A 24,632-nucleotide genomic window follows, 5' to 3' on the forward strand; every position below is an offset into this window, starting at 1 on the left:
ACCTCATGCAAAATTGTCATTTCTTTAATAAGACATTAACTATTTTTTTCTGAGGCTCTCCAAGTACCTACAAATCCAAAATGTGGCCCTGCAGAGGGTTTGAGTTTGAGACCACTGGCGTACAAGGTATTTCACTAGTCCAGACAGGTTTAAAGGAAATCTGAAAAGTTTCTTATTCAAAGAGGCTTTTTGAATCCTAGAAACTCTGATAAATTACCGCCGATACCTATGTGCAGAAATTCCTGCTCTTTTCTGCCTATATATCAAATCCCTTTCGTCAAAGCTGTGGCTGGATCTGGTTGAATGAGTTGCTGTACACATTAACATAAGTATAGAATTTTGTGTCCATCGACCAGGCTCAGCTTGAGGTAGATATTGAATAAAATTGGTGACCGTATGTATCCCTGTGGTAGCTGCAGTTCAGTGCCCAAGGAGATGCTGTGCTGTTGTTGAACAGAAATGATTGTTGTCAGTCTGGCAAACAAGATTTATACCATGTAATTACTGGGCCACCAACACCTGTTTCCGTCAGCTGTGTAAGCACAACGTCAAAGGCTGCTGAGAAATCCAGCAACATATTTGTTGTTTGCTGTATTACTTGCGTAACTTGAAAATTAAAGTTGCAAGGGGGCCTTCAAAAAGTTTCCGCACTTTTTTAATTTTTTAAACACTATTTTTAAATATCTGAAAAGCAGATTGCATAATTTTTCCCACCTAATCACCCTGTTTTGCCTGATCGACATTCTAAGACACTCCCTCTTATCGCTTCTCCCGCTCCAACCATTTCCCATGAAAATACGGAAGTGCGAAAACTTTTCGAAGAACCCTCTTAATATAAATTCATAAGAACCTCCCCCCCCCTCCTCATTCTGGGGTGCCTCTTTTTTTATATGCTAATTTCAAATCTGCACGTGGACTGTATTTCTAGGTGACTGAAAATGCATATTCGCTTTATAAAATGTGTGTCACACCTGGCCCAGTGTGGAAGGTCCTGGGTTCAATTTCCAAGCGGGTGTTCTGCTTCTTGGATCAGCTGGAGATCCTAGAGCAGGGGTAGGCAATTCCGGTCCCCGAGAGCCACAGGCGGGTCAGGTTTTCAGGATGTCCACAATGAATAGGTATGAGATGGATTTGCATGCACTGCCTCCTCGAGATACAAATTAGAGAATGACACGGTGACAAAATTCATCACCGTCCCCGTCCCCGCGGATAACCGCAGGAAATAATCCCATGTCATTTTCTAGTGTCTATTTCAGCCTCAGTCCTTCTACACCAGCATTCTTCAAAGCAAAGCTTGCGGGTCAGTGGTTGTGGCCATTCATACTCTGATTCTTATGTGAGCCAAGGATAATGAAGCCATTGTGACATCACTGATGTGATTGGCTCTTAGGCACTAGTGGAATGCGGCATTATGACATCACAATATCTGCTCTGGATACCAGAGACTGTCATTCTGTAGTGTCTGTTTCAGCCTCAGTCCTTCTACACCAGCATTCTTCAAAGCAAAGCTTGCGGGTCAGTGGTTGTGGCCATTCATATTCTGATTCTTATGTGAGCCAAGGATAATGAAGCCATTGTGACATCACTGATGTGATTGGTTCTTAGGCACTGGTGGAATGAAGCATTATGACATCACAATCTCATCTCTGGAATGTTGCTGCTCAATCTCAGCATTCTTCAAAGCAAAGCTTGTGGGTCAGTGGTTGTGGCCTTTCATACTCTGATTCTTCCCTCTCTCCTTAAAGAATGACATGAAGATGGTTTCCCGCGGTTATCCGCGGGGACGGGAACGGTGATGAATTTTGTCACCGTGTCATTCTCTAATAAAAATCTCTCTCGTGTATATTTATGGTGGATATCCTGAAAACCTGGCCTGCCTGTGGCTCTCGAGGAGCGGAATTGCCTACCCCTTTCCTAGAGCAACAGTATTCGCACTACCAGAGAGAGGAAGGGAGTTGTGATGGCTGCCTTCAAGGGTCCACAATTGCAGGATTACAGAAGGAGCCCTGGTGTCTGACTCTCAGCTCAAGACTATCACTGTGATGATCAAACTGATAGAACATAAGAATAGCCTTACTGCGTCCGACCAAGCCCAGTAGCCCGTTCTCACGGTGGCCAATCCAGGACACTAACCCAAGGAGTAGCACTATTCCATTCAGAATCCTAAAGAAGAGCAAGGTTCTGGAATCCCAAAGAGTAACAAAAGATTCTAGGACCCCAAACAGTAGCAACATTCCATGCTACCAATTCAGGGCAAGCAGTGGCTTCCCCCATGTCTTTCTCAATAACAGACTATGGACTTTTCCTCCAGGAACTTGTTCAAACCTTTCTTAAAACCAGCTAAGCTGTTTTCATGGAATTGTTATAAGTTGTAACAAATGAATAAATTTATAAATAAAAAAAAACAACCAGCTAAGCTATCCGCTTTTACTACAACCTCTGGCATTGCGTTCCAGAGCTTAACTATTCTGAGTGAAAAAAAAATTTCCTCCTATTGGTTTTAAAAGTATTTTCCTGTAACTTCATCGAGTGTCCCCTAGTCTTTGTAATTTTTGACGGAGTGAAAAATTGATCCACTTGTACCCGTTCTACTTCACTCAGGATTATAGAAGGAACCCTGGTGTCTGACCCCCCCATCCCAAGACTATCACTGTGATGATCAAACTGAAAGGCCAGTGCTCAAAACCAAACGTGGGCGCTAGAGGCGATTAACGCCAAACTAGCACCAGCGTTAGTGAACGCAGAATGCTCAGAGAGCTCTAGAGCCAAAAGCATGGAAATGTAGCCAAATGGATGTTAGTGAGGCCATTTCCTAAGGCTCAGCGAAAAGCATAGTAAATGAGGCCTCCTTACCGCTGAAGAAATAACGCCAGCTCAAGAGCAGTGTTAGGGATTTTAAAGAGAGGATTTCTCACGAGTATTTCTTTAAAATTTGCTGGGTTTTATTTTATTTGGAAGCAGAAGGAAACCCATGCAAGCGCTGGTAGTGGGAGATGAATGTCTGCAAGGCAGAGCAAACCCAAAAATGAAAGCACGCATTGGCACCTGTTTTCTATGCTTAAATAAAAAGCCTTTCAAGTGGAAAAAAAAAAATGAAAAGCTTAAATTTAATGGTGTAGATTAAGAACGATGCCATTGTGTGTTTCACGTCCTGGTTTGCCTGGGCATGTGTGCAAGAGCAGAGTTTACCACAAAATTCTTCTGTGCGTGTGCCAGGCGCCTTCCTCCCCCCTTAACTTCCCAGTGTAATTTGCATGTAATTAGTGGATTGCATGTTATGGGTGGATTGTGGCAGAGCTTTGGGGCCACTGCCAGCAACTTATAAGAATGTCTGCCGCGCCAGGGCCCTCTGAGAAAGGAAAAGTTTGATTTTTGAAAGAAGATCAGAAGGCGAGAGGGAGATAGACCAAGAAGAGGGATAGTTGCCTGAACCACAGGGCCCCCTGGAGCTGTTTTCAGTTAGCCCAGAGGTGGGGGTGGAAAGGGATGAGAGAAGGGGAAACCACAAGATCAGAAGTGGAGGAAGAGGCTAGAAAAAGGAATTATGAAAGGGAGGACAGAGAAAGAGAGAGATGGTGGACAGTGGAATGGAGGAAAGGGAGAGAATGGCTGAGATTCTGGATCCAGGGAAGATAAGCAGGCAGGCAGGCCTGAGGAGGGGAAGATACTGGATGGAAGGGCAGTTGGAAGAGCAAGAAATATGTCGGGGCATGGGATAAAAGGAAGGGAGAGAAGAAGGAGGAATGTTAGACCTGGGGGTACTGGAGAGATGTTGAATCATGGGGGTCAGAGGAGGGTAGAACAGCAGGAAGCAGAACGGTTGCAATGTTGGACCATGAGGGGGAGGAGAGAGAGGAGGTGAGATGATGGGTTGTTGGGAGAGAGACAGGAGGGAAGACAGATGGGACAGAGAGATGGTGGATGAAAAAGGACAAGGAGATGTCAGGCCATGAGAGGGACAGGAGATGCTGGGTTACAAGAATGGAGGAAGGAGATATACTGGAAATCATAGGAGAAATCAAGGAAGGGTGGTAAGGAAATGAATGAGAGGATAGTGAATACAGTGGTAGAAATGTGGTAATGAGCAGTAGATGAAAAATAGAAGGGAATAGGAGGCTTGGGAAGGCTGAGATGGGAAATAGGAGAGCCAGCGCATGAGAAAAGGAGTTGGTAGGTAGTTGAAAAATAAAAAGGGTGAAATTTGAGTGGACAGAGAGACAAAAGAGCAAAAAGCAGGAAGAGTGAAAATGAAAGATCAGTATAGACAGGACATATGAACAGCAACTACTAGAAAGGGACTTATTAGAAGACACAGGAAAGCCAAAGAGACAAAATGAGACCAACATGAAAATGCCATAAGGCTAAGCCCACAACAAAATATATATATATATATACAAGAGGAGGTTATATCAATATATATATTGGTCCTCGTCGACTTAACGACTGCAATTGGTTCCAACTGACAGGTCGCAAGTCGATCTGGATGTAAGTCGGCCTATACTAACTATGCCCCTCCCCATGTACCTTTTCCCTGGTAGTCCAATGGTGAGGGGTAAAAAATAGTAAATATGGGCTGGGATGGGAGATGGGGGAAATGCGTCGTAAAGTCGAACCGTCGTAAGTTGCATAGGTCGTAAGTTGACGAGGACCTGTACGAGAAAAACCGGCTCTTTATCTCCTACAACAACCTGTGAGTGTTATCCCCCCCCCAGGTTTAAAGATTCTGTAATCCATGCACAAAATTCCTATAATGAAAGAACACTACGTTTCAAGTTTAGTATTTTCTATGTGTTTTTTCACCACATGGATCAAGTCAGTTACCGGGAATCTCATACAGTGATCAATGAGAGTCTACCAGGGTCTGTCCCACAGATGGTGAACCTAAAATAGGGTGAGTGCATGTACCCAAACCCAATTCAAATAATTGTAATAAGGAGACTTATTAAAATGAGTAGTAGTAATGGCGGGTGGGGTGGAGGGGAGGAGCAGAGAGGAGAGGGGATAAGGAGTCCCCTCCTTAATTTCTGCCCCGGGCCCCAACGTGTCTAAAACTGGCCCCGCTCAGCACAAATAACATGCATATAATTTGCATGCTATTTGTGCTGAGCATAACCCGGCAAATGAAAATCGCTCTCAACCTAGTAGTTTCCAGTCGGTTGCTGGAACTCTATGCATCCTGTCCAGAATAGGAGAAAAAAAAAATCCCAGATGGCTGCAAATGAAAGTTGCTGGTATTTGAGATTGTGTGTGACAGCTGAAAGTGTAAAGTAAGAGGAGGAACTTACTCAATCAGAAGCAAAATGTATCCCTAAATATCTGAACATTAAGTGCTTTTGTTGCTAAGGAATAAACGTTGACATGACCTCGGATGATGGACTTTCATCTACCCAGCAATTTTAAGCTTAACCATTCAGACCGTACATGCTGTACTTGTCTGGGAGCCACGTGGGGGACTTCAGATCTCCCATTGAGATAAGTTAGTTGTCTCGTTACAGTTTTCTGGACTGTGCAGTCATTTTTTGTTTTATGAACTACACTGTTTTTGTGTTTTTTTCACTTTATTAGTTTTGCACGAATTTGTATCCCACACGAAAGGAAGACTCTATGATGGTGTGGTGTGTGGTCTAGAGCAGTGGTTCCCAACCCTGTCCTGGAGGACCACCAGGTCAGTCGGATTTTAAGGACAGCCCTAATGAACATGCATGAGAGAGATCTGCATATAATGGAGGTGCCAGGCATGCAAATCTGCTCCATACATATTCATTAGGGCTATCCTGAAAACCCGGCTGGCCTGGTGGTCCTCCAGGACAGGGTTGGGAATCACTGGTCTAGAGTGACATACGGATTGTCGTATTGAATGTTCATTCGTTTACTTGACCATACAATCCTGCACTGAGGTCTTCCTATCACTACTAAAAAATGTATAAATTTAATAATTACTCTCTTTACCAAGATTGGTGTTGCGCTGCATAATTTATTTACACTTATGCTATAGAACAATGGTTCCCAACCCTGTCCTGGAGGACCACCAGGCCAATCGGGTTTTCAGGCTAGCCCTAATGAATATGTATGGAGCAGATTTGCATGCCTGTCACTTCCATTATATGCAAATCTCTCTCATGCATATTCATTAGGGCTAGCCTGAAAACCCGATTGGCCTGGTGGTCCTCCAGGACAGAGTTGGGAACCACTGCTATAGAACTTGTTTCTCTTAGGGCTCCTTTTACTAGCGTTTTTAGCACATGCTGCCAATTGGCGCGCGCTAACCCTGCGCTACGTGCCAAAAATTAACGCCAGCTCAATGGTGGTGTTAGCGTCTAGCACGTGCGGCAATTTAGCGCACGCTAAAACCGCTAGCGCAGCTTAATAAAAGGAGCTCTTAGTATTTACTGCTGTTCTATTCAAACCTGTATATCCAATTTAGCTCCTTGCCCAAGCATTCGTAACCATCAATAGGCATAGCATGTAAAAAACTTCTTTCCCATAACAAATCTCAAAAGAACACAACCATCAATAATAACAAACTGCGAAAGTTGCAAAAGAAACAACCGACAGACAATATCCAGAAAGGGTGGGGCTCTGGATTCATCTGCTGCGTCTAAAGGAAAGAAAATTAACAGGTAAGAACATAATTTTTCCTTCCTTAGCAACAGCAGCAGATGGATCCAGAGACCAATGGGATGTAGCAAAGCAATCCTCAATCTGGGTGGGAAGCAAATGCCATCTCCACAACAACCGAAGCACTACACACATCCACTGCATGCGCCCCCACAACCAACCAGTAATGCTGAGATAAAGCACTCTCGGAAGACCAAGTAGCCGCGAGACAAAACTCCTCCAAGGAAAAAAACCTCTGGACCGAATCTAAGAAGTAGCCACTGCTCCGGCGGAATGGCTATGAAGTACATTCGCCAACTGCTGCCCTGCCAACAAGCAAGCGTAAATAATGTCCTCCTTGACCCATCAAGTGACGGGGGCTTAGGACACCACCATACGTTTGAGACGTCCCTTGAAGAACACAAAAAGGTGATCTAAATAACTAAAAGTTGTTAGAAACCTAGCTCCCGGCGAACGCTCCGCACTTTCAAAAAAAAAAAAAAATGCAGTGAATAACAGCATGATAAATAACATAATTTGACAGTGGTGGTTTGACTTTTATTTGAAATGCCAGAGCAGTGCAGAATCCTCTCACTGGTCCGTGAGTGCTGAACGATCATAGAATTTCAAAATGCGTTACGTTATCTCCTCTGGATCCCTCCAGTTGTTTTTTTTTTTGCGCACACTGTGCTGTTTTGAGACTCCCAGGAACCTAGTACAGGTACAAGATTCTTTATCTGAAATCCTTGGGAGCAGGCACGTTTTGGTTTTTGGAATTTTTTTGGATTTTGGAATGGTAATGTTAAGCCAGAAAAAGGCAGACCCATAATACCATAAAATTGCCACCAAATTTTTTTTAAATTTCAAAATAAGGCTCTGTTTGCCAATTTTTGAGCTCTCTGACCTGAATTGCGCAGAGTACAGGTGAAACACACATATCTGCTTTGGTTTCAGTGTGTGTCACATCAGGGAAGTTGACTACTTCCAGTTTGAGTCAAAATTTGTGTTTTTTTTTGGAGCTTTTTGGTTTTCGGAATTTTGGATAAAGGATCTTGTCCCTGTATATGCAAATCCAAAGCAGGTGGAATTGATATACACATCTCCCTCTGTATTCGCTGTGATAGGGGATTAACAGAACTGCAAATACAGAAAAACCGCAAATAACTTTTTTATATGTTATTTGCTGTTTTCTATTAAAAACCATCGTGAATATGGTGAAACCGCGAATAACATGGTGGGAGGCCTGGCCTGTTGCTGAAGGAAAGGGCAAAACACGGTAAAGAAAGTGCTGGGAATCGGCGATTTTCTCTGTAAACGCTTGGAATTGGCGATTTCTCGATGCAAGCTGATGTAATGTGGAGGGAGGAGCCAGCAAGCTAAAAACCGTGAATAACCGAAACCGCGAATGCTGAAACCGCAAATACGGAGGGAGAAGTGTACATAACAGTTAATTTCAAGAGGTGAAGTACTCTACAGTTATGTCATACGGTTAGCAAAGAGAATTATAGCTGATCTGCAGTCTGTTGAGTTTGAAATGAACAGAATGTGCTTTAGAACATTTCTGGTTTGGATTTTGGGCACATGCCATTTACATTCTGATTCTGGTGAGCTAAGAGAGCACGTAAAGTTCTTGTTGAATGTTGTCATGGCTTTCTCGGTAATACAGTTGACTCTGCTTAAGTGCACACCCTTCGGACCGGATCGCCACGTGCGCTTAAACCAGGGCTGTGGAGTCGGTAGATAAATGTTCCGACTCCGACTCCTCAGTTTTTTGTACTTCAGACTCCGACTCCGACTCCAGGTACCCGAAATTTCCTCCGACTCCGACTTCTCAGCACTGGTTAATTTTCAGATCGTTAAAATGGAATGTCAAGTTGAGAGAAATGAGCATTTTCGACACCACCTTCTTTTTGCTTTTAATCAAGGTTCTAAGGCCGCAGAAGCGGCTCGCAACATTTGTGCTGTGTATATAGTGGGTGCTATAGCTGAAAGAATCGCTCGTGATTGGTATGCCAAGTTCAAAAATGGAGTCGGTAGATAAATGTTCCGACTCTGACTCCTCAGTTTTTTGTACTTCAGACTCCGACTCCGACTCCAGGTACCCGAAATTTTCTCCGACCTCGACTCCAACTCCACCGCACTGGTTAATTTTCAGATCGTGAAAATGGAATGTCAAGTTGAGAGAAATGAGCTTTTTCGACACCACCTTCTTTTTGCTTTTAATCAAGGTTCTAAGGCCGCAGAAGCTGCTCGCAACATTTGTGCTGTGTATATAGTGGGTGCTATAGCTGAAAGAATCGCTCGTGATTGGTATGCCAAGTTCAAAAATGGAGTCGGTAGATAAATGTTCCGACTTCGACTCCTCAGTTTTTTGTATTTCTGACTCCGACTCCAGGTACTCGAAATTTCCTCCGACTCCTCGACTCCGACTCCACAGCCCTGGCTTAAACGGAGTGTACGCTTAATAGGAGCACCACTTTTTAGTCATGAGAAATCATAGTACGCCATAGTCAAATGCAATAAAACTTTTATTCAACCAAAAACACACCGAATACAATGTAATACGGTTCAGTTATAAAAACAGTTCTGTTCGGTGTAATGGTGGCAGTTCTGAAAGTTCTAACACCTGGCCAGGCCTAGGCTGAAGTTCCAAAAAATGTGGATCATCCAGGTCAGAACGTGATTACATTTAATGACCGGAGTGAATGTAATGTGAGAGAATAGAAGTTGGACCTATGTATGACATCGGTGCGCATAAGCGGATTGTGTGCTTACCAGAATTGCAAATATCCGGAGTTTACGTCCATTGACTTTAATGTGAAAAAAATGGGACTGTGGTGGACAGGTGCGGATAACAGAAGCGTGCACTTAACCGACGTGCACTGAGGTGGAGTCAACTGTAGATGATTTTCTTGGCATGCAGGGGGTTCTTTTGGTGGGGAGCACCTATTGGTCACAAAATATTGGAAGGAGCAGAGGAGATAGAGAATTAAGGCCCATAGGCAGGCAGCATCCACGACTTCTGTAAGGGAGCAGGCTTCATCGCACAGTGAGCGATTAGGGTTTGCGGAAACAAGAAAGGAACCAATTACAAAACATAAGGCCTCGGTTTTTAAAACTGATTTTCTCATTGGCGCAGGCTCTTAATTCCAGAGATTTAAGAGAGGATGCTTCTGATTCCTAAAAACCACTGAAGATGCTCTCCAGGGCCTTGTCTGAGTAAAGATGGCTATACCAGAGATGCTCAAGTCCTCAGTGAACCCTCATCACGCTGCTGGCACATGTACAGCAAACCTCCTTCCTTCATTTTTTTCATTAGCTATCTCTGTCAACATGGAATATTTCTCATATTTGATTAACATTAGCTCTCTCTCAAATTGCTCACAGTTTTTCATAAAACCCTCATAAAGTTGGATCAAAATAGATATCATTATCCTTTAAAAATTTTAATTCATTATTTGTTTCCTTACTCTTTCTTGCTCTTAGCTTGTGCAAATATCTGCCTCCCCTGCCGTCCGAAAAAAAAGCATGGAGCTTGACACTGGTTTCAGCGTACAGGTGTGTGCCAAAACTGAAATCAGATCAGTGACAAGGCACGGCTACTCCTGGAATCCATGTGATACCTTTTAGTCCGTGAAGTGGCTTTTCTTCTGAGATAGAGAACCAGGAGCCACTGGGTATTCATTAATAGACAGAGGCAGAGTGGAGGAGGGGTCTAGTAGTTAGAGCAGAAACCTTGGCACCCTGAGGTTGTGAACTTGGAGAATGACACGGGGACATATTTCTCCCCATCCCTGTGGGATCTGAATGTCCCCATCCCTGCGAGTTCTGTATTTATTTATTTTTAATCTTTATTCATTTTAAAGCCAGAAATAAGCGCAACATATTATACAGTCATTTTATACGGTGTCAGGTCAAAAGCGCGCCGGGACAAAGGCGCGCCCAGACAATTGAGCGCAGCGCGTGCCGCCGCGCCGCTCTAAATTACTGTTTTTAGTGCTCCGACGGGGGGGCGTGGGGGGAAGCCCCCCACTTTACTTAATAGACATCGCGCCGCATTGTGGGGGGTGTGGGGGGTTTTATCCCCCCACATTTTACTGAAAACTTCACTTTTTTCCTGTTTTTAGGGAAAAAGTTCAGTTTACAGTAAAATGTGGAGGGTTACAACCCCCCAAACCCCCCATAACGCTGGCGCGATGTCTATTAAGTAAACTGGGGGGGTTCCCCAACAAAACCCGTCAGAGCCCCTAAAAACTGTAATTTAGAGCGGCGCGGTGGTGCGCGCTGCGCTCAATTGTCGGCGCGCGCTTTTGTCTTTCGCGCCGTTGTCTATGAACCATTTTACACTATAACAACACTATATTCTATGACAAATACATATAACACCCCCCCTCCCCCATCTATATATCCAAAAATTGCACTCAAAATTAAAAAATATCTTCCCACTCACCCTGGACGTGTATTATCAAAGGGCAAAATCAACAATCGCTCTTTACAGAATTTTGTCAATGGCTCCCAAATATCCATAAACTTCTTATAATGTCCTTGTTGTATGGCCATCATGCGTTCCATTTTAAAAGTGTGACATAGAGTTCTGTATTTAAATGTAATTAAACTGATGTTAATGAGATCATTTCCTATTCCCTCCCAATGCTTAGAGAGCAGCGCACAAAACAAAGCCGCCGGTACCGCTGGAAACCTAACGCCAGCACGCAGCTGGCATTAGGATGTTTGAAGAAAGGATTTCCCTTGATTTGTTCTCTAAATTGTGCTGGTTCTTCTTTAATTTGGAAGCAGAAGGACGCTCGTGTACGCCTCTAAGCACTGGTAGTGAGAACCGAATCGGAGCAAACCTGACAATGAAAGCACACACTAGCGCCTTTTTTCTGCATTTAGGGCTTCTTTTACAAAGGTGCGTTAGGGCCTTAACGCGCGGAATAGTGCGTGCTAAATTGCCGCGCACGCTAAACCTTAACGCCAACATTGAGCTGGCGTTATTCTAGAAGTGTACCGCGCGGTAATTTTGTGCGTGCGCTAAAAACGCTAGCACACCTTAATAAATATAAGCTTTTCAGGTGAAAAAAATAATAATTTTAATTTTATATTTAAAGGCACAGAAGAACGACGCCGATGTGTGTACTTTGCTTCCAGGATTGCCCGGGTATGCACACAAAAGCTGCATTTACTGTAACGTTCTCATGCACATGCGCCAGGTACGGTCCTCCCCCTTAACTTCCCAATGCCCAATGCTAACAGTGAGCATATAATTTGCATGATATTAGTGTTAAGCATTGGGAAGTTTTTTTTTTCTGCGCTGTTCCCTACAGCGCCAGAGTTCTGAGCCTCAGCCCATGAGTGTTTTTCTTTTGTTCTGTTCTAAAGTGATATTCTATAATTCTGTTTTGGCTTAAACTAAACCTTAAGTTTATATACCGCATCCTCTCCATAATTATAGAGCTCGGCACGGTTTACAAAAGCTTAATATAGGAAGGAATAACATATTGGGTTTGGAGGTTGAGTACAGGGGGGAGGAGAGCATTACATTTTTGTGAAAAGCCTAGTTTTCAGGTGCTTATGGAATAGTTGGAAGGAGCCCTGATTTCATAGTGGGGCAGTAAGATTATTCCAAAGCCCTGTGATTCTGAAGAAGAGAGATTTTCCCGCATAGAGGATACCTTTTAGCGAAGGGAAGGATAGTTTTAAGTTTGTGGGTGGGCCTGGTGTCGTCAGGACGCAAGGAGTTCCAAGATAGTGGGATTAGGGGAGGGAGGATGCCGTGTAGGATCTTAAAAGCTAGGCAGGCGCATTTAAAATGAACCCTAGAAATTATTGGGAGCCAGTGGAGTTTGGACAAAAGTGGGGAAACATGATCAAATTTGCGTTTTGCGAAGATCAACTTATCTGTATCTTATGGGAATGAAACCAAATGTTTTATTTGGAGAGCTATGCAGTTAGTACCGTTCATGTACACCAGTGTCTCAATCTTTTTTTTAGCTCTGGCACACTAACCCCCTCTTCTACGAAACTGCGCTAGCGTTTTTTAGCGCAGAGAGATGCGTTGAATGGCCCGTGCTGCTCCCGACGCTCATAGGAGTTCAATGAGAGTCGGGAGCAGCGCGGCTCTCTGCACTAAAAACCGCTAGCGCGGTTTCCTAGAAGAGGGGGTAAATGGAGCAAATGTTTTTTTGCGGCACATTATAATTGAAATGATAATGCAATACAATACAATTTTTACTTGTATACTGCCAATACCTCTTCAAAGTTCACAGTGGTTCACAAACAATGAAGTATCTAATATTAGGTACTTGGAAACTACAAAAGAGAAACCAACAGAACGGCAGTAAAAATAGAACAAAACAAACAAAACACTGCAGGAAATGTACAAGGTACAGGAATTTTAATTCAAATCAAATCAATAAAAAGTAATATATCCAAAATTAGTCCTTGATGTTAAATAGTAAGGACCCAACACGGTCCGTGTTCCAAAAAAACACTTCTTTCTCAGGGGTCCATGATGTTCAGTACATTTATATACAAGAACCATATGGATAAAAGCAATTGAACAAAAGATTCTGAAAATGCAAGCGATAAAAATTCTCCTGTCGAAAATACTGCTCACCATTCCCGTTTCCGCAAATAACCGTGGGAAATCATCCCTGTGTCAGAGAGGGAAGAATCGGAGTACGAATGTGCACAACCACTGACTCTCAAGCCTTGCATTGAAAAATGCTGGTGTGGAAGGACTGAGGTTGAGATAGACACTAAAGAATGACAGTCTCTGGTATCCAGAGCAGATATTGTGATGTCATAATGTCCCATTCCACCAATAAGAGCCAACCTCATCAGTGATGTCACAATGGGTTCATTATCTTATACTTGGCTCACATAAGAATTGGAGTATGAATGGGCTCAGCCACTGACCCTCAAGCCTTGCATTGAAAAATGCCGGTGTGGAAGGACTGAGGTTGAGATAGACACTAAAGAATGACAGTCTCTGGTATCCAGAGCAGATATTGTGATGTCATAATGTCCCATTCCACCAATAAGAGCCAACCTCATCAGTGATGTCACAATGGGTTCATTATCTTATACTTGGCTCACATAAGAATTGGAGTATGAATGGGCTCAGCCACTGACCCTCAAGCCTTGCATTGAAAAATGCTGGTGTGGAAGGACTGAGGTTGAGATAGACACTAAAGAATGACAGTCTCTGGTATCCAGAGCAGATATTGTGATGTCATAATGTCCCATTCCACCAATAAGAGCCAACCTCATCAGTGATGTCACAATGGGTTCATTATCTTATACTTGGCTCACATAAGAATTGGAGTTTGAATGGGCTCAGCCACTGACCCTCAAGCCTTGCATTGAAGAATGCCAGTGTGGAAGAACTGAGGTTGAAATAGACACTAAAGAATGACATGGGATGATTTCCTGCGGTTATCCGCGGGGAAGGGAACAGTGATGAATTCTGTCACTGTGTCATTCTCTAATTGTGGCTAAATGACGCCACAAGGTAAATCTCTGTGACTAGTTCTAGCAACTGATTTGAGAACAGTTTCCAGCTCCAGGGATTTGCCTGGGTAAACCTTTAGTTACTTGGGTATATCCCTTAGAATTGTATTTATTTACTTATTCAGACATCTGTTATACCATCATTCATTATAATACCATGGTAGCATGCAAAACACATTTTAAAACAGAAACATGCATCAATAATAAAATCTACTGAAAGAAAGACCTTCTAGGTCTATGGAAGAAGGACAAATTGTTCACGTATGCTGAATCTTGTGTTGATTGCAATCTGTGACGCGAAATCTTGCTTTCATAAACTCATCTCTCAATAAAAATTGTTTAGTTTATAAGATGCCACCTGCCTCTGTCTTTTTGGTGCTCCGTGTTAACACAGTGCCCTCTCCCCAACAATCAGTTGTTTCGGTTTCAACCCTAGGCCTGATTTTTCTTACAGGAAGGGCACCCACAGAGTTTAGCCTATCAGTGTGCAATTTTTCATTGGGGTAGCAGGGCAAGATCGTGGCTATATTTCCCCACAGATGAAGAAGAGAAGCTTGGGGGTGAATGTAATCCACACTCCAAATGTATTTTGTTAGATATCTACCCACCTCTCCCAGTTAGAGTAGAATCAATCTTTTTTTTTAATGGAAAATATTTATTACTCACTCCCTCTAAAATTCTAGGTGTGGTACAAGTTACATATACAATAACGTCAACAGATACACAAAAGTACCACAAATGATAGATGCAGGGCTATTATAGTATTTTGTAAAGAGTTCCTTAAAATAATATTTGTGTATCCGCCTGAAAAGGAGGGGGAAGGTAAAAACACCCTTACAGTATATAACATTGGTAGCTGAAAACTGCTTCCTTCTGATCCGGCTTAGAAAGTTTCCCCTTCATGCTTTTTTGGTGGATGATACATTGAAAAATCAGTGCCCTTCTTTTGCATCCACTGTACACACAGGTGTTATGCTTCCAAATGATGTGTTGGAATAAACTTTCCAAGCATGAGATTACTCCTAGATCAGCAGGTTTCAGAGACAAACAGGAAATTCGTCGGAGTCCACATCTGAAAAATCTGTTTGCTTAAGGCCAGCTGTCACAGCACATGCAATGGAGAGACGAGCCGTGGGGGAAGTGGCTAGTTGCCCTTTGAACGCATAGCCAGTATGAAAGGGTTGGGATCACCTAGGACAGTGTTTCCTGAAACATAGAAATAGACGGCAGATAAGGGCCACGGCCCATCTAGTCTGCCCACCCCAATGACCCTCCCCTACCTTTCTCTGTGAATAGATCCCACGTGTCTATCCCATTTGGCCTTAAAATCAGGCTTCAATAACCTGCTGGCTTCAATAACCTGAAGTGGAAGACTATTCCAGCGATCAACCACCCTTTCAGTGAAAAATAATTTCCTGGTGTCCCCGTGCAGTTTCCCGCCCCTGATTTTCCACAGATGCCCCCTTGTTGCCGCGGGACCCTTGAAAAAGAAGATATCTTCTTCCACCTCGATGCAGCCCGTGAGATACTTGAATGTCTCGATCATGTCACCCCTCTCTCTGCGTTCCTCGAGTGAGTACAGCTGCAACTTATCCAGCCGTTCCTCGTACGGGAGATCCTTGAGTCCCGAGACCATCCGGGTGGCCATTGACTCCATTCTCAGCACATCCTTACGGTAATGCGGCCTCCAGAATTGCACACAGTATTCCAGGTGGGGCCTCACAATGGATCTATACAATGGCATAATGACTTCAGGCTTACGGCTGACGAAACTCCTGCGTATGCAACCTATGATTTGCCTTGCCTTGGATGAAGCTTGCTCCACTTGATTGGCAGTCTTCATGTTCTCACTGACGATCACCCCTAAGTCTCGTTCTGCTTCAGTTCTTGTTAGGATCTCGCCATCAAGGGTGTAAGTCTTGCATGGATTTTGGCTGCCCAGGTGCATAATGCATTTTTTGGCATTGAAGCTGAGTTGCCAGGACCTAGACCAGCGCTCTAGTAGGAGTAGGTCGTGCATCATGTTGTCGGACATTGAATTTATGTCTGTTGTGCTTTTGCCCACTACATTGCTTAGTTTGGCGTCATCGGCGAATAATGTTATTTTACCTTGCAGCCCTTCTGCCAAGTCTCTTATAAAGATGTTGAATAGGATCGGGCCCAGGACTGAGCCCTACGGCACTCCACTGATTACCTCCGTCATTTCGGAGGGGGTGGCGTTCACTGCTACCCTCTGAAGCCTACCTCCAAGCCAGTTCCCAACCCATTTCGTCAATGTGTCGCCCAATCCTATAGAACTCATCTTGCTCAGCAACCTGCGATGTGGTACGCTATCGAATGCTTTACTGAAGTCCAGGTATACGATGTCCAGGGACTCCCCAACATCCAGCTTCCTCGTCCTGGAGTACCCCCTTGCCAGTCATGTTTTGGGGATATCCACAGTGAATATGCAGGGAAGAAATTTTCATATAATAGAGACAATATAAGCAAATCAATTTCATGCCTATTCTTTTTTTATTTTTATAAATCTTTATTCATTTTTAAAACTTTCAACAAGTGTAACATAAGATACAATCATTTTATACTTTAACATCACTTAATATACCATCAAATTCAAACTCACATCAAATATCCCCCTCCCTTATACCCAACAATTGTTGTTAAGCATAATAAATCAGAAAATATTCCCTCCCTACCCTGGACGTGTATGAACAAAGGGGAAAAAGTAATATTCATTCTGTACAATATTTTGTTAATGGCTCCCAAACATCCCTAAATTTCTTAAAATATCCCTGCTGTATGGCTATTACCCGTTCCATTTTAAAGATTTGGCATAACGAATTCCACCAAAAATTATATTTCAGCCGATCCCAATTTTTCCAGTTTTTCATAATTTGCTGTATGGCAACCCCTGTCATGATGAGCAAAAGTTTATTATTATTAGAAGATATTTGACTCTTGGCTCTCATGGAAGTACCAAATAACACATATGATAATGCCAATGGATTTTCCAGTAGATTATTCACTTGGCCCCAAATGGATTTCCAAAAACTAAGTATCAATGGACAATAGAATAGTAAATGATCTAATGTCCCAGCTTCGAGATGACAGTGCCAGCATCTATTAGACTTAGAGCTATCTATTTTCTGTAAACAAACTGGGGTCCAAACTGCTCTTTGTAACAAAACAAAAAAAAAAAGTTTGTCTCATAGATGCCAGTGCCGTACATATCATCCTCCAAGCCCAAATACGTGGCCATTGAGACGCAGTAATTTGATGCTTTATCTCAATGCTCCAAATGTCACGCAGATCAGTCTTTGGTTTCTTATTCAAAAATCCAGATATTAATTTATACCACTGAGCGGCCTGGTGTCCCAGGAAGTCCACCTGAAAACATAAGACCGGCAGACTATGCTGATTAGTTAGATTTTTCCATTCAGGGAACCCCTCCTGAATGGCCTGCTTCAACTGCAACCATCTATAATTTTGTGATTTGTTAAGACCAAATTTGTGTTGCAATCATGAAAAGTCAAGTAGCTTACCATCTGATATAACATCATCCAAAGTCCGTATATTCGTATATGCATATTCATTGTGGATATCCTGCAAACCTGACTGGCAAGGGGATACTCCAGTACCAACTTGGGAAACACAGACCTAGGACACTCCCATTCCAGAAAGATTTATAAACTTAACTTGAGGATACAAGATAAAGGGTCCAATTTTCAGACCGTGGCCACCAGCATTGGATTTCCGGGTGAAGTTTCAGAGCGGCAGACTTGGCCGGCCAAACCGATATTCATTGGTGGGCCAGCGGCTAAAGAGAAATCTGCTTTTTAAGTGGGTCTATCTGACTACTGCCTACACCCTGGCTGCCCTGTGTAGGCCCATTCTTCCTCTCAGAAGCCAAGCAGGGTTAGGCCTACACCCTGACTGCCCTGTGTAGGCCCATTTTTCCTCTCAGAAGCCAAGCAGGGTTAGGCCTACACCCTGGCTGCCCTGTGTAGGCCCATTCTTCCTCTCAGAAGCCAAGCAGGGTTAGGCCTACACCCTGACTGCCCTGTGTAGGCCCATTTTTCCTCTCAGAAGCCAAGCAGGGTTAGGCCTACACCCTGGCTGCCCTGTGTAGGCCCATTTTTCCTCTCAGAAGCCAAGCAGGGTTAGGCCTACACCCTGGCTGCCCTGTGTAGGCCCATTCTTCCTCTCAGAAGCCAAGCAGGGTTAGGCCTGGCTAGTACCTGGATGGCAGACCACTGTGACACATGTTCCAAATAAAGGTGCAAAACAAGAAAAGAAACGTTTTTTGAACTTAAAATTTTGAAAAATAGATATAAACCAGCGTTTACCATTTCTCAGAGAGTGATTTATCAAATATGCAATGACTGGATGATAAACTCTTGTCCCAAGAGGGGGTTGTCTCTCTCTTCAGAGTTTCACTTCTCTGAGCGTACTTCAAAGTAATTTCACTCTCTTGGAATTGGTGTTCATTATAGTCAGTTTGTTTCTATCATAATTAGACTTTACTGACGTTCTATAAAAGCATATTATCCCTGTTTTTTGGTAGACACGGGGCATCTAACTTAGGCACAGGTATTTAGGCGCAATTCTGCAGCTGGCGCCTAACTTTTATAGAATCGCGCTCAGCGCTGCACTAGTCCTAATTAGAATCCAGCCCCTGCTGTACTTAAGAGGGTAAAGCTTGTTTGCGGATTTTCATGTGATGCTCTTAAGAAGGTTTGGAAGAATGATTTGGAGGAGGGTCTTTCTGATACACAATGGAAAGCTTTTTGGACTAGAATTCGTAGACCACCGTTTTTGGTGACCAAGATGGCAGCATGAGGCAGCGCAATCCCTATTAAATAGAGTAGGGGGTTCCCCCGCCACACCCCTCGTTGGAGCCTTTTAAAAGAAGGTTTTCCTGCGGCGCGATGAAGTCTTGCGCTCAATTGTTGGCGCTCGTTTGTCAGCGCGCCTTTGTCCCATCACTACCAACAACGATGGTCTACAAATTCTAGTTCAAAAAGCTTTCCATTGTGTATCAGAAACTATCAAACAATTTGTATTTCCTTTCCCTACCTCTCCTTGTGTTTTAATGGGTTAGTAATGTTAGTTTATAATTAGTCTTGCAAGACTTAGTTTTTGTCATTTATTGTATTGTTCCCTAAATTTTGTAATTTTACTGATATGTACATCGCTTAGAATTCTGATTAAGCGATCAATCAAATCCTTATTAAACTTGAAACTTGAATACTTATCATTTATATTGCGCTGCTAAACGTACGCAGCACTGTGCATTAGAACAATGTTTCTCAACTTGGTCCTGGAGTACCCCCTTGCCAGTCAGGTTTTCAGAATATCCACAATGGATATATATATAATCTTGATTTCCATACACTGCTTCCTTTATATGCAAACTTCTTTTATGCAAATTCATTGTAGATATCCTGAAAACCTGACTGGCAAGAGGGTACTCCAGGACCGAGTTGAGGAACGCTGCATTAGAACATTCAAGACACGGTCCCTGCTCAGAAGAGCTTACAGTCTACTCAACAGACAAATATGACAAGTAGGGAGTTGGGGAGTTCATCAATCACGAATGCCCAGCAGCGAGTGGGGGTTAGGAGGTAAAAGCAACCTCAAAGAGGTGGGTCTTGAGCCTGGATTTGAATACAGCCAGGGAAGGAGCTTGATGTAATGAATCAGGGAGTCTATTCTAGGCGTAAAGCGTAGCAAGAGAGAACAAGCGGAGTCTGGACTTGGCATTAGTGGTGAAGGGTACAGGCAAGAGAAACTCGCCTGATTAACGGAGTTTCCAAGAAGGAATAAAGGGCGCAAGAGGAGAGGAATCGAGGAGCTGCAGAGTGAATATGTTGGATAATCGAGATATTCAATTATCTCACGGGCTGCATCGAGGTGGAAGAAGATATCTTCTTTTTCAAGGGTCCCGTGGAAAATCAGGGGCGGGAAACTGCACAGGGACACCAGGAAATTCTTTTTCACTGAAAGGGTGGTTGATCGCTGGAATAGTCTTCCACTTCAGGTTATTGAGGCCAGCAGCATGCCTGATTTTAAGGCCAAATGGGGTACACACGTGGGATCTATTCACAGATAAAGGTAGGGGAGGGTCTTTGGGGTGGGCAGACTAGATGGGCCGTGGCCCTTATCTGCCATCTATTTCTATGTTTCTATGATGCTTGTATGGATTTAAAGCAGTTTTAGGTTCTAGTATGAGAGCAGATTACTAGTGTGTTAGAAATTTGGTCTGATTAGAGTTATTAAATAGTTGTTTGGAGGTCAGCCACTTTATCTCCCTGAAGAAGTAAATAAAATTAGGCAGAGTGACTTATAACATAAGCTAAAAACTATAACATTTCAAGGCACTTTTTCAAAAAATGTGATGCGTGCTCAGAAACCAAATGCCATATACGATGTGATAACATCACGAGAAGTCGATCAGCAATTCAGAGATCTTAACTCGCATTTCTGTGTCAGCTTCACTATCGCAATCTCTTATCTGGCAGTGTTTCAGCAATGAAAAACCGGAACTGCAGCTCACAAAAAAAAAAAAAACAATCTTCACCCCTCCGTGCAGCATGAAGTTTTGAGTTTCTTTATTTTTGATATACTGTCTTATCAAAACTAGTGTCTAAATGATGTACAATATAATGAGATTAAAAAAAAAATAAAAAAGGTAAATTAAAAGCAATATCTTATCAAATATTAAAAATACTAGACAAGTTCACATTGACGTACATGGAACAAAAGGAAAGTGGAGGAGGGGAAGTTTTTAAATACAGTACTCCCCCGATATTCGCAGGAGTTCCATTCCAGGAACCCCCGTGAATCTCGAAAAAACGTGAATACGGTTTTTTATGGGGGGAGCCTGAAGAGGGCAGCAGGAGAGCAGCCGGAGCGCCGCGAGTGCATGAAATCACTTGCGGTACGCTACGACCGCCTCTTCCTGCACTAAGTCGGGCCTTATCCAGTCAGGAGCTGCGTGTCAAAGCCGGCAGGGGACTGAAAATATGGATTTGTGAGTGGTATCGTAGAATAGTTTGCGTATTGATGGGATGGAAAGTAGGTTTTGGTTGTTAGATCGGAGGGCCCTGGATGATGAGTAGGGGATCAGTAGTTTGTCAATGAACGCCGGTTGGTTAGAGTTTTTTGTTTTAAAGGTAAGGCATGAAGCCCTCAACTGTGATCTGGTTTCGCTGAAAATACACTTCCCCCTCTATTTTCGTGGTGGTTAGGAGCAGAGCCGGCCCGCAAATATTAAAAAAACATGAATAATATTCGGGCCGGTTCTGCCCCTAACCACCGCTTCCCCCGGCTATTTTAAGCCCTGAAAGCCCCACCTTAAGCCTTACCTGGTAGTCTAGCGGGTTTTCAGGCAGGAGCGATCTTCCCACGCTCCTGCCTTGTGCAGATCGCTCACAGGAAATGGCTGCCTTGAGCTCCTGTAGTCTCTCGAGCCATTTCCTGTGAGCGATCTGCACAGGGCAGGAGCGTGGGAAGATCGCTCCTGCCCCGAAAACCCACTAGACCACCAGGTAAGGCTTAAGGTGGGGGCTTACAGGTCTTAAAATAGCCCGAAAAATGAAAATGCTTTTTTTGTTTTTTTAAAACTGCGAATAATCGAATCCGTAGATATAAAAACCGCGAATACGGAGGGGGAAGTGTATTGGCTTCTTCTGAAGAAACAGGATTGCAGATGGGGATTTTTATACTGCACGGAGGGGTGAACTCAACGAACCCTCTATTGTTTAAGGCCGTGGTTTTCCAACCCAGTCCTCGGGGATCGTTTGGCCGGTCAGGTTTTCCGGATATCCACAACGGATATGCATAAGAGAGATTTCCGTAGCAAAAGGCGGTGCATGCAAATCTATCTCATGCAGTGGCATAGCGAGAGTGAGAGGCATCCAGGGTGGTGGTGCTCCTCCCCCGCCCTCATCCCCACCCCCCCCATCGCCACATGCTCTTTCCCCGACCTCTTCTGTTGTGCACACGCCACTCCCCTTCCCTCGTACCTCTCTAATGTTCCTGGCGCGAGCAGCCACCCCCAAGTTGCTGTCGGGCCAGCGTCGGCTCTTCCTCTGATGTCACTTCCTAGGCCCGGGTCCAGGAAGTGACGTCAGATGAAGAGCCGACACTGGCACGACTGCAGCTTAGGGGTTGCTGCTCGTGCCAGGAACATTAACAGAGGTATGGGGGAAGGGAAGCAGCACGCACGCACGGCAGTAGGGGGCAGGGAAGGAGCGGAGAGGAGGATGGATGCCTGTGCCCTCACCAAGACAGCGCCCAGGACGGACCGCTACCCCCCTTTACCACACCACTGATCTCATGCATATTCATTGTGGATATCCTGAAAACTTGACTGACCAGGTGGTTCCTGAGGATTGTGTTGCAAATAGAGAATGACACGGGGCCAAATTTTTCCCCCTCCCTGCAAGTTTTTTTCCTGTCCCTGCCCCCGCCCCTAGTCCATTTCTGCAAGCTCCATCCTCATCTGCACAAGCCTCAAACCCTTAAAATCATAAGTAGCAACATTCTAGAGCTCAGATTGTGATGTCATAATGCCTCATTCCACCAATGCCTAAGCTCCGTCTCATCTGCACAAGCCTCAAACTCTTTAAAATCATAAGTAGCAACATTCTAGAGCTCAGATTGTGATGTCATAATGCCTCATTCCACCAATGCCTAAGCTCTGTTCTCATCTGCACAAGCCTCAAACTCTTTAAAATCATAAGTAGCAACATTCTAGAGCTCAGATTGTGATGTCATAATGCCTCATTCCACCAATGCCTAAGCTCTGTTCTCATCTGCACAAGACTCGAACACTTTAAAATCATAAGCAGCAGCTCAGATTGTGATGCCATAATGCCTCATTCCACCAATGCCTAAGCTCTGCCCTCATCTGCACAAGCCTCAAACTCTTTAAAATCAAAAGTAGCAACATTCTAGAGCTCAGATTGTGATGTCATAATGCCTCATTCCACCAATGCCTAAGCTCTGTCCTCATCTGCACAAGCCTCAAACATTTTAAAATCATCAGTGTTCGAGGCTTGTGCAGTTAAGGCAGAGCTTATAGGAATGGGGCAAGGACAGGGACAGCGACAAAACCCGCGGGGATGGGACGGGGGAATTGAGTTCCTGCGGGGATGGGGAAAAATCGGTCCCGGTGTTATTCTCTAGTTCAGAACCAGAGGAAGAGCCGACGCTGGCGTGACAGCGGCTTGGGGTGGCTGCTGGCGCCAGGAACGTTGCAGTGGTAAGGGGAAAGGAAAGCGGCATGCATGTGCGGCAGTAGGGGGGGTGGAGAGGATGGGTGCTTGCGCCCTCACCAAGACGGCGCCCGTGGCGGACCGCCCTCCCTGCCCCTCCCCCTTACTATGCCACTGAATGCCAGGACTGTATCCGGCTACTGGCATATTTACAAATTAGCCCTGCCTAAGTGTACACAGTACAGAGCTGGGCAGAAAAGGTTCCAGCTGCGTGACTAAACACAACATAAGCAGGTCATGACATGCCCCCAGAGAGATGTGCAGTGAAAGAGAAGCACCGTATCTAAGAACGACCCCCGTTAGGGAATCTGTCAAGGCAGCGTAAGGGTGTTTGATCCAAGTAAGTTGAAGGGGAGCTTCCAAATGTTTTCCTGCAAGAGGCCTTGACACTGCTGATCAGCTTGGGCCAAATGAGAGCCACCCAGTTGGCCTGTCTTCAAACTTTTTTATTGGGTATTCCTTAAGGAGGTAGGCATTTCCAAAGACATTCTCTTCTATTGAGAAATGCCTTGCCCTTCAAGTACACGGCTCTCCCTCTCCCTCTCATCCACTTCCCCCTTTCTGCTTTGGGCTTGGGTAGAGAAGCAGAAAGTAGCAGAAAATTTCAGAATGATGAGGAGAGCCACCCCTGAGGTCTCCAGGGGCCGCCTTTGGCTCTCAGTGTATCACAAACTGTGTGCCGAGACACTGAGGAGGTAGGGAGGCGTCCGCCAGCTGACTTCCCTACATGGTACAGCGCCAGCCTGCCCGATTCGCCGAAGGCCTCCATGATTCCCCCTTCTCTCTAGTGTCCTCCGGCTTCCCCCCTGGCCTCCCGGTCTCACCTTTAAAGCCAATTACAGCAGCCTGCAGAGGATCATCAGTAGGTGAAATGATTTTATTTTCAATATAGTGATTGAAATGTGTCAGTTTTGAGAAGTTATATCTGCTGTGTATATTTTGTGTATATGAAAAATGAATGGAAAAAATTGCATTACAATTAGTAAAAGGAATGGGATCTGGGGCAGAGCTTGGGTGGTCCTAGGGAGGTCTGCGGTTGGGATACTCAGTTGATATTTGTTAGACTTAGGGGATATTTAGCTTGAAGTAGTTGAGAAACACTGCTGTAGGCAATCGGATGGCGCCAGTGCCTCTCCTTCTCTCCGGCCTTCTTCTCTGCTGGCACCCCCTACTGGCGTCTCAGGGCCCATCTGGAGGGCCTCTGCACATGTATGGACGTCGATGATGTCATGCATATGC

The 24,632-nt window shown here is 44.2% G+C and overlaps 1 protein-coding gene across 5 annotated transcripts in view; it reads left to right on the plus strand.

The window, feature by feature from the left end:
• Positions 1 to 24,632, plus strand: part of CAMKK2 (calcium/calmodulin dependent protein kinase kinase 2) — a 125,181-nt gene that overhangs the window by 12,766 nt on the left and 87,783 nt on the right. Inside the window, exon 2 of one of the 5 annotated variants that reach the window (XM_033956771.1) lies at positions 11,709 to 11,810. The exons of 3 other annotated variants lie outside the window; for them this stretch is intronic. The gene's annotated coding sequence lies outside the window, so the exon portion shown is untranslated. Of the gene's footprint in view, positions 1 to 11,708; positions 11,811 to 24,218; positions 24,256 to 24,632 lie in introns of those variants that run through there. One more of the 5 variants, XM_033956773.1, reaches the window with a different exon arrangement.

The sequence above is a fragment of the Geotrypetes seraphini genome, chromosome 8 (assembly GCF_902459505.1).
Source record: "Geotrypetes seraphini chromosome 8, aGeoSer1.1, whole genome shotgun sequence".
Lineage (NCBI taxonomy): Eukaryota > Metazoa > Chordata > Amphibia > Gymnophiona > Dermophiidae > Geotrypetes > Geotrypetes seraphini.